We start from the raw sequence: 11,462 nt of genomic DNA, 5'->3' as shown, positions 1-11,462 counted from the left end.
TTATTTGAATATTGAAAAAAAGGACATTGATTCTTTTAGTTAATTTTTCTGGTTTCTGTTAAGTGCTGATCATGAATTAAGGAATTAAAAACCATTTCTTGCACTTTAAATAGATAATAATTTGCCTTTTTTTCTATTCTAGATAATTTTTTATTCTGTCAAACTGTAGACCCCATAATGAAATGGAGATGGTACAGTGTAATTAGCTACAAATAGTGAACTTAATTTATCTTAAATTATGTGTAATAAGAGAAAAAATATGAAACCACATTAAGAATGATGTTACTTAAAGAAATAAAAAAAACGTATTGTAATTAGTTCATGTTCCTTTTGAAATTAGAGCTATAAGTCTTTGGAAAATTTGTCAGAGATATATGAAGTTTCTATTAGATCTTTTTTTGTTTGTTATGTACCACATTTGTTATTTAATAGATAATGAGTTTTAACATCAGCTGTGGCTGGATCTCTTAATTTGAATACTATGCTTAAAGCATCTTTTGATTTCTTTTAACAAGATATCTCAAAGTTAGAAGATCTTTGAAATAGTCTGTATCCTTAATTAGATTTGATCCCAACCTGTGCAGCACAAGCCATTATTAATTGAGATTTAAGCAAAAGAAGATAGAGGTAATGAGCATTTGAATGGCTCATGGATCAGTGCAGACTTAAATTTACTGTAGCATGTTTTCATTGATCACCCCTACAGTTAGGGTGGACTTTACTGAGAAGCATAGAGAACTAGGAAATACAAAGAATGGGATTGACCTTTAGCAAATTTTGAGTGTTAGGAACTTTATCTTTGATAATCTTCCCTTCACTTCACAACTTTTTTCAATTCAGGGAGCAATTTCTCTTCCCTTCTCTCAGCAGTTGAGTCACCCCCTTGCTCATAGACTTCATACTGACTTCCGATTACCCCAAAACTTGAACTTCTGCCAACAGCAGCAGTTTTTTTTTTTTTTCCAGTTCAGAAAGCTCCATGCTCTTAGTCTTTACTCTTTGACATTGTCACCCTCTTCCCCAGTAATTCCTAAATCAAAACACTCATTCCTTGGGTGTAGTAATTACTGCTAGGTCCTGGACGGGAAGTCAATTAAGCAAAGACACAGAATGTTGAATGAGTATCATTCAACAGTTTGATGGGTATATTTTAATTAATAAGCCTTTAACACTTCGGGTGTTTACATTTTAGTAAGAGCATTCCTCTGATTCAAAGCGTGTTTCTAATTTTTGAAGCTTCAGCAAAAATTTGAAAGAGATGAGCTTCCCCGCAAGTGCTGAGCTCCGTTCCTTTCCACCTCTAAGTTGTGATCGGTCTCTGGCCAGCTCTGACCCAGGAAGCTGCTCCCTGGCTAGCACTCTTAGTCCGGAGAGGAGGATCTATGACAACTTGGTGTCAATTTTTGCTGTCCACTCACTTTTGCCTGTTCTATTCTCATGCTCTAAATATTTTGAAACCAGCCAATAGAAGAACCTTACGGAATGCAAATCGTATTTAAGAGAAGTTTTAAAATTCGCTTTTCATGCTTATGTGTTACAAGTCCATTTTTCACCTTCTCTTCCATTCCAGGTGTTCCTGCTTAGCCCCTAACCCCTACATCCTCCTAGCATACCTTCCTTCTGAAATCAGTTGGAAATTCCGAGGGAGTGAAAAAAGGAAAAGAGAAATAGAAAAGGCCCTGACTGAATGTTGCTAATTGAGGGAAAGTGAGGCTGCTCCATGTATGAAGTATTGTTCCCAGTGGCTGCTGCCGAGATGAACATTAATCTTGTTTTAGTAAACTACATTTATATAATTAATCATGTTGTCATTTGGGGGTTAGTGATGCAGTTTGCCTTGGATAACTGCCGGATACTGCAGACCTTTACGCTAGCCTAAACTTTTCTGACTTACCTAGTCTAAATACCTTTACACTGAACTCAAAGTTAGTGTGCTAATGTCGTTTTGCTCTAGCTATTTTTTTTTTTTGTTATCCTTGTCCTTGTTTTAAGTTGATCTTGAGATTTTACATGAGAAAAAGAAGAGCAATTAAATATTCCTCGCCAGTGAATTTCTTAGTGATATTACTGATAAACTGTGGATGTAGTTGAATGGTTAAACTTTGCCAGAGCAAGTATGTATATAGCACATGCTGTCCCTGACACACTTGAGGTTGTACACTTTTTGAAAGAATGAAATATAGCTGTTGGAAAACCATTATTTTATGGCACAATTTAAACATCCTTCCCAATTCTATGAAGCCTTGAGCTAGGTAGTATCTTTTCCTGCTCTGAATTCTGTACCATGTATTACTTGGGTCATTTCTTTGATAACTGCCTGTACAGAGGCATTTCCATTCCCTGCTAAATGCTAAGCTTCTTGGACACAGAGACCAGGGCGTCTACTTCTTTGTGTGCAACACAGCCGTGGCAAAGTAGGTGTTCAATAAACACTTCTTTGATTGAGGATTGACAGTTTCCACCCTGTATATGCAGATTGAGGGGTCTTTACCTTCTGTCTCTATACCCCATTTGCTGTTTAATTGGCTATTAGCTGGAACTGATTGATAGACATGAACACTTTTTTTTCAAAAAGAGAATTGGCAGCTATGTAAATACAGCACTTAACCTTAAGCACTCAGCCATTAACCTTAATCACTGTCCATTAACCTTAAAGCACCCCAGGTTTCTCCCCTTACAATCCCCCAAATCAGACCCCACTGAATGCATTCTTTAGCACAAAAAAGAATCTTTTAGAATGTTTTTCTTATTGTTCTATGAGTGGCTATAAAAAAATGTATTTTGAAAGGGAACACTTGACTCTATTTCTTTATGTAGATGCTAATTAATTTTCCAGGTGTTCATAGAAAGATACAATATTGGAAAAAATATTTTGAAGAGCATGTTGGGATATATTTGGTAAGGAAAAAACTAAACAATGTTCTTTTTTTAAAGTGCCATTTATAAGGTTGATAATCACAAGTGCATTACATACCACTTTCTAATTAAGCCTGGAAACATGAAAAATAAATAAACTTTTTCTATAGCTGCTACTAAAATCATATTTAAAATGAACTTCAGATATGTAGGCACAATCACTTACTTTAAGAATAGTGGCTTCCTGAAATACTTTATATCTAATGTCAGAGAATAACAAAGACAGAAGAATAAAGGCATTTCCTTTTTTAAACATAACACTTCAGATTTATTCTTTAAGTATGCTCATCAATAGAAATAACCCCTATTATTGAAGTAATTTTAATGAAATGATAAGGAGAATAATCATAATCCTTTATAGTCTATAAAATTTATGTTTTCTATTTTGGGTGTTTCACAAAAAATATATAATAATGGTAATGGAAAGATGCAAAATGTCACCTGTCAGTTAATGCATTCCAATTTATTGTGTTTGTTTTATATCCTAGTTTTGTTTTACCAAGATGTATATTCACAACCTATAGTTGTAGTAAAATGACATGACAAAGTTGCAAAAAGTTTTGTGTGCGATTGTATACATAATGATGTTTTACAGCCTCAATCTTTGGAGGGAAAGCAGTAAATCAGTGAAGTTCCCATTGTATTTTGAACATGATACATATTAGGGTGAGGTGGACTAGAATGTGGGAGGATGGCTGGCGTTTGGGGAGGCAGAGAGAGAGCACCTTGCCGTATTCAGGAAAGCAATTTGATACTAATGGACTGATTATTTTTAGATTTGCCAAAGTGCTCAGTGTTGCTCCAAATCCCAGAAGGAACTGACACTAGAAGGTGTGAGCAACTGAGGGCAGGGGAGGGTCTCCCTTACAACTGCATTTCAAGGTATATTTTAACAAATGTGAAATCTCACTGGAAAAACAAACCAGTGTAACACGATGACTTCAACTCCACAAAGATGTGACTTCAACATTGGCTGGTTAGCTGTTCCCTTGGAATTTTCAGTTACCTAACCGAGGAAGAAGGTGATAATGAGAGAGGGACTCGAGAAAAGAGAGTTCAGGCAGAAGGAGCTCCACAAAGGCATCCAATCCAAAACGGACCTCCTATTTTGAGAATTAATCAATAGCTTTCACAGCAATTACTCTCCATATGCTTAGCTGCCTCTCTAAGCACTTCTGCCATTCGTTCATTCTTGGCCCCCGAGGAGGCTCTTGAAGGTACACAGACACTAAGACCATAAATGAACAGTTTCACTTATTGTTTAGTAGATTCCATACCCTCACATCACTATATATATGGATAAATAGACATAACCATACACACTGACATTCTTTTCATACAAGGCGAGGAAAAATAAATGCAGATTTAGCCCCAAATCTGAACAAGTAAGTGGAAGTAAATTTCTGTTCTTCATCTTTGCAGACTGTCGGTTGAAATATATACATTTGTTCATTTGAGTAATGTTGCTTAAGGAACCATGTCACTTTAAGAATAGGTCATTGCACTTGTTGAAACCACGATGTAAACATATTAAGGGTATATTTTGAATTATTATATTCTTTTAAAAACACATAACAGGTACTCTTCTATCATGCTTTTTTACTCACAAAGGAACAACGAGGAATAAGACAAATTTCTTTCCCTAAATATGATTATCAAGTGCTATAATATGTGAGATCAGATAATGGAAAACTGATTAAAATGTCATCTTAATTTTTTTTTTTTTTTTACAGAACTTGGTTAGGAATAATAAGTAATTGTAGCCATGTCTCCAAGTTGCAAGACATGGTTAATTTAATGATAACACAATTAAAAACAAATTAAACCATGTTGATATTGTACAAGCCAATGTCTTACATCAGGTTCTAGGGACTACTTAGAGAGTTTGGACTACATAAAATGTATATTATTTTCTAACCTCTGTCTTTTCTATGTTTACTCTATCACCTTTTTGTTACTTACCAGTTTGGATGTTCATGCATGAGAAACACAAGATTCTAAAAATGTACTTTATTAAATACTTACATAGCAAAACAATATACTCAGTATTAGTAAAAGCAAATTTTTAAATTTGTTTAGTATTTTTATCATTTCACTCGGTCACCTGAATGCCTAGCATATATTAGATATTCATGTTATTTATTGAATCTTTTTTCTTTATAACAATTTTTATCTATTTATTTATTTTGAGAGAAAGAGACAGAGAGAGAGAGAGAGAGAGTATATGTGCACATGTAGGGGAGGGGCAGAAGAGAGAGGGAGAAAGAATCATAAGCCAGACTTGATGAGATCACGACCTGAGCTGATATCAAGAGTTGGACGCTTAACTGACTGAGCCACCTAGGAACCCCTGAATAAAATTATTTAATTCTTCAAATTAAGCACTGTTAGTCTAGTTTCATAAAAGTAACTTCAGATTCTGCCAATCTGTTGCATTCTTTTGCACACCCCCACCTGGTTGGTGGCTCTACATTTGGACAGCTGAGACATATTTAAAAGATTCTTAAACCAACTTCCCCTTATCCCTAGGTTCTAAAGAAAGAAAGAAAAAAAAAAAAGACTTTCGTGGGAATCAGAAATTGCCTGCATGAATACTGTTTCAAGTGAAAGCAGGAATGGGTGTCACGGATTAACTAGGAGTTTTATAAGTAAATCCCATGCACATCACCTATCAGTTAACAAAATATCTGTTCAGAATTAATTACGTACAAAAGATTGGGGGAAAAAGAAAGAACATAGGGATGCCTCCTACTTCCCAGCAAAATCACCCGGTTGCGTATTCTGTGAATTTCCTTCTTAAAAGACTGTTCTTGAAATTTATTTCGATCTCATTTTATCTGTAAAAGATTGAGGTCAGAGTGTCCAACCCAACCCAGTAAAGTCAGCTCCAACATCTGTATGACTGCATTTTCTCACTTGAGATTTTTTTTTCAAACGTTAAGTAGAAAGGAATTTAAGAAAATGATATCTGTTTCATATGTGTTTTTACCCTTAAAACAGCAAGTCAGTGCACTACCGCTACCCCAAAACCAACACAAGAAACAGCTAACCACTCATCACATTCACCCACACCCTTACACCAAATGAACAAACAAACACATAAGCAGACATAAAAAACAAACCAACTACGAAAACAGAGTCTGCCTCTCTAACATTTCATCATTGCAAGGAAATTTCAGGTTGAATGTGTATAGTAAAATATACTTTCACCAGGGAATGCGAGGGGGGCTGTCCCTACCCCTCCTGGCCTCAGCCCCAGCACTCCTGGGACCCAGCACTCCTGGGGGCGGGGGTGAGAACTCTGGCGCCTGTAGCCCATCTGAGGCCTGCTGGAAGAAAAATGATGTCACAGATGTTTCACTGTTTCTTCCTCATCTCCTCTATTTCCTTCTTTACTTATACCTTTAAAGGCGTTTTCCTATTTCCAGTTTGTCTTCACTTTTTCCAACCTCTGCCATTTTTCCGAAGCTCTCACGTCCCTTAGCTAGAGGGACAATTTTTCTGACCAAATATAAACATTCATTCCCACTGGCCCTTTGTATTTTCTCTTAATTTTGACTGCGGATGGAGCTGCTTTTTTTTCCCAGGGTAGAAGTGAGGGTGTGAGGATCCTCCCCTGAGTTTGCCATCTCTAGGGAGGCCCTGGAGACTACTGGCTATTAATTAACATTTTATGATGCCCTTCACACCCTTCAGAGGAAATACACTGTCTTAACGCCAAATAGTAATAGTTCAGTTCTCCTCTCCTTTGGGTTCTGGATGCACCAGCTCTCACCCTCCTAAGGGGGGGGGGGGAGGAATGTTAGACTCCATATTATACCTACCTAGAGGATAAAATGTCAAGTGTAAAGGCTCCTACAAGGAGGAACGCTTTGTACCATTTTCAAAATATTTCTCTGAAAAGAAAAAAAAAATGAAAAAGGGAACACTCCTCAGCTTAACTATTGGATGAGAAAACCCACTCCCCTGGAATTCTATACAATATAAATAGGGAGCAGGATTTCTCACCTGTGCTTCCTGTAGTTCTTTCACTAGAGAACAACCTGCCTTTTTGAGAAGAGCAAACTGTGGGTTCACTTGTCTCGAAGACCACCTTCACCACACAGGAAGGTCCTGCTCTAGGTGAAGTTTCTGTGTGATGCTGTTTTTGGCTTGCACACAATTGTGTCTCTCATCCATTTTTTTTTCTTTTTATTTAAAATATAGAAAACTGGTTCCTCTAGTGAGGAAATTTCAGGTTTACTTCATTTATATTCTCTAATCATATTATTTTTAATATTACGTTAGAGTCAGAGAGATCCGACAGAAACATTACGTTATAGTCAGAGAGATCCGACAGAAACTGTCGTTTTTGTTTTTGTTTTTGTTTTTGTTCTTGTTTCTTTCCCAAGGCCAAAAGATAAGGAAAGATAAGGAAAGTGACAGAGTTAGGATTCTCTCACTTCTAGCAGTAGAGACCCAGAGCCCTCGTTGTCACCATGATGGAACATACACAGCCATGTAGTGTTTTGAATTCATCCAGATCTCAAAGATCTGGACCCATGTGTGTCTCGGGTATCTGGGCTTTCTTGCACTAAAGGTATGGAAAATAGAACTGTAACTCACTCCTGCCTCAGTGTAGTGTTATCCGTTATATTTTTCTTTTTAAGCTTTTCTTTTCATGGAAAAGTATCCTCTTTGAATCTGATGTTTAAGGTAATTCTTACAGTGTGGGGATTCTTATTAATGACTGGAAATTCTCTTCTTAGTTTCTAAACCGTCTAAATGATCAGATATGTTTATTCAGCTATTCTCATGGTAATTAAAACATGCATTAGATTAGAACTAAATGTAGAATACGAAGATGTATCCATGGATAGCATTTAAATCTTTTTTCTTTTATTCTTGTAATCATAATCATTTTTAAGTTAAAATCATGGGAGATAAAGGGATTAAGCATAAAGTTTTATGTGAAAAACTTCAGATGTTAATAAGAAGGAAACTAATATTTAATAACTACTTAGGTATCAAGTATTTTACCTAACCATGTTTCTATCTGTGAGTGGTTGTGTGTGTGTGTGTGTGTGTGTGTGTGTGTGTGTGTGGTTCGTTTTTTTCCCCCATCAAACATATCTGTATGAGGAAAGCATAAATGGTGGCTCAAAGAGATTGAGTTGCTGATGTTCATATCTAGCATTGGGAAGAGCAGTGATTCAGACCCAGAGCAGTCTGACTCCAGTTTTGTAACACCAGGTATCCTTGTTACTGCCATTCTCACCATTATTGGAAATGTTACCAATGGTGACTACATCTCTCAATAGTAAAAGCTGTTGTTAATCACACTATTTGCCATTTTGCGGAGATAGTATTCTACTTTTTGAATGTCAGGGTTTCATGATGTTTCAGATTTTCCTTTCTCCATTGTTAAAGTCTACTGACGTAACTTGATGATAGTTTAGTTGAGTGGACCTATATTCCTGTGAAATAGTATAGTGAAGTGTGTGTTAGTGAAAGTTTAAAAGCAGAATACTGATTTGTGACTGGGTTTACTTCTTCTGGCATATGATACCTCTAAAGTATTTAAAAGTATTTTATAATTTGAGAACCACTGGATGTATTATCTAATATAAATGGGTGGGGTCATGTTTTATCTGAAAAAGTCTGGAGAGTTTGATGGGAAAAAAGACAAGTGAAATACGGATTAAAAGATAGAGCAAATATCAGCACCTTCTTGACCAATATAAATGCAAAGCACTAATAAATTTTAACCTATTTCTTGAATAATTAAGCTATTGAGTAAGCTCTTCTTGCTTTTTTAAGGTCTAAGAGTTTACTTTACTACCTCCATACCCCCAAATCCATATTCCTTCAGTCTAAAGCCTTCTTCAACATTTACATAATTCCTGAAACGTGTTGGAGTGGGGAAATCAGACAATGCAACTCATTTTTTGGTTGTTTTTTTTTTTTTGTAGCCTTTGACTTTAAGCCAACTTTCCCTCAATTCATGAAATAATTTTGCCATTTCTCTTGATTTTATTTATATGGATATAAAAACATGCACACATATATATTAATATGTGTTTTTCTTTCTATTATATTCACATATATTGATATTCATATTTATTAATATTCTCTTGATTTTATTTATATGGACATAAAAGCACACATATATGTGTGTGTGTGTGTGTGTTTTCCTTTTTATTGCATTCATATATATTAATATTTTGTTAGATTGGGCACTCAATTTGAGGTTAAGTAACCCCTAGAGCTATCTACCGCTGTTCATTGAGTTAGTCTCTTTAAAACTCTATTAAATTTAGTTAGCAATCAGTGTCAAGTCAGTGCACTTAATAATAATCCTGAGCATTCACCTAAGCTACTAAGGGGAAAAAAAAATCTGAGAGGTGATTTGGAGGGCCACTATTCCTAGTGTGTTGCTCACAATTATAAGCAGCAAATTTTTACTGGAGTCTAAAAATGGATTTCCCAAGTCAGCCTTAGGTATAAAAGCATGTTTCCCTAGAAACCAGGGGGGAAAAGATGCATAGAAGTTTGGATGGTTGAGACGGTCTTTTTCGGCTCGGGGAATTAGGGGTTTTGTTGCACTCTGGCAATTCCAGGTCTAGATTTCATAACGCGTTCGTTCCTTCTCCCTCCCATGAGGCTAGAAAGCCATTGGGATAGGTTGCTAACACAATTTCTATTTTTATCCCTCAAAAGACTGGAGTTATTGTCCTACAAATCTAAGCTTTGCTTTTTTAACAACACTGTGGATGTCAGGGTCTTTGGATGCTTCCTGCATGTATTTCTTTCTTTGTGCCTTGGAAAAATGAGATATGTTGACATTAACCAACACTTCCGATATTTTAATAAAAATATCATACTTAAAAAGATACCTAAAGATCCACCTTTAGGGATTTTCTTGGATCCCTTTAAAGATTTCTAATCTGTTTAATAAGGGAGACATAAATACAATGAGTCCCAAAATGTTAGTCTCCTGGAACATCATATCGAGCAGTCACTCTGCTGAAAACAAATAGTGTTGGGGGGTGGGGTGGGAAAACATAGTGTAATATCAGTTCCCCTACAAGCCCACTCATAAGTATTAATAGTTTGTGGCTCAGGACAAAAAGAAACATCCCAAAAGATAGGAAAAATGATTGAATTCCAGTGTTTATCTGGCTTAAAAAAACGGCTTCTTTCAAGTGTATTACTGGTTCTGAACTTGAGAGTTTTTGTTGTCATCCATGATTAAAATACCATCATTTCCCATTTCAGTCTTTTACTTGCTTATTGGAAGACCTACTAAAGGAGGACCATCTCTCTTTTTTCTTCCTCTGTCTGCTCTCAACAATTTCGTCTGTATTGTTTGCTAGCCAGTAGAGAATCATAACCTATTTTTGCCTCTGACCCCGGTAATTTTACCTGTAAAATCCAATTATGAAAAAAAAGGAGTGTCAAGTGTGGTCTTGAAGGGAAAAGAATTCATACCTCAGGCAGCCAGATGGGTGAATGGGAACAAGGTTGAGAGACAGGCCTACTTTTATTCCTATGGTAGTCTTTTTAGAGCTCACACTAAGGAATGATACTAAATAAGAAGTATTAAGAAATTAAAAGATAATTGGCGAAAGAGTGCTGAGATTTCTGTGTATAAACTTTGCTATATACTATCTCTAAGTACCAGCTGTTGTCTTACGTATAAGCCTCAGGCTTTTAGCATTAACTGAGAGTCTTTTTCTTAAATGCATCACACATTATCTTTAAGTTAGGTCACTGGCTCTCAGCATGGTAAGACTCACCCACCAAGGCCTACACTGTATTTTACCATGTTCTCACCTTCCAGAGTAGTTTTTTAAATTTATTTTCAAACAATATTTCACAACTGAAACAAATGATATTTCACAACTGTAACTATCTTCTGCTCTCCACAGGCTCATTTGTGTCTGTTCAAATGCTGTATCACACAGCCTACTTCTAATCTAAAATAAAATGTATTTTTGATGAGGAACACAAGTTTGGCCAAATTAAAGAAAAATAAAAACAAGGTTTTTCAAGGACATTATTTACAAGGAAAACACTTTAGCTTATTTAATTTTGGCCTTGCAACTTCTGATAATGGAAACAATAGAGGATTTATAAACTTTTTATGAAGTGTAACAAGAACTTAAGGAATCTTACAATGATTTTTTTCTGTCCTTCCCATTCTTCATTAGATTATCTAGCTGTAAATTTAGTAATTGGTGAATATTTATTGACTCCGCTAATCTCAGAAGTAATAAAATCTTCTCTGATTTAATTTTTGTTTAGAATAGTTAATGTTTTTGTTTTACATTTATTTCGTTAACAATTTTTAAAGAAACTAATAGCACAGATAACCATTATTTCAGATTACGTTTGAGTTTGTATTTTTCTAAAGTCTGTATTCTTCGTGAATAGAACAAACTATCAGAATGGTTGGGAAATAAAATTAATTATCGTGATTATGTGAAAGAACTCCTTACTGCCTGGTGGTAACAGCAGATTTATCACCAAGACACCTCATTTTACATAAGTAATTAAACCATTTT

At 35.6% G+C, this 11,462-nt stretch overlaps 1 protein-coding gene across 3 annotated transcripts in view; it reads left to right on the top strand.

Moving 5' to 3' along the window:
• The first annotated feature begins 7,394 nt into the window (after positions 1-7,394).
• SEMA3A (semaphorin 3A) overlaps positions 7,395-11,462 on the top strand; it is a 456,004-nt gene continuing 451,936 nt past the window's right edge. For all 3 annotated transcript variants that reach the window (XM_042965369.1, XM_042965367.1, XM_042965368.1), the window contains exon 1: positions 7,395-7,495. The gene's annotated coding sequence lies outside the window, so the exon portion shown is untranslated. The remainder of the gene's footprint in view (positions 7,496-11,462) is intronic.

Source organism: Panthera tigris, chromosome A2 (assembly GCF_018350195.1).
Source record: "Panthera tigris isolate Pti1 chromosome A2, P.tigris_Pti1_mat1.1, whole genome shotgun sequence".
NCBI classification, from domain to species: domain Eukaryota; kingdom Metazoa; phylum Chordata; class Mammalia; order Carnivora; family Felidae; genus Panthera; species Panthera tigris.
This window is presented reverse-complemented; position numbering and strand designations above follow the sequence as displayed.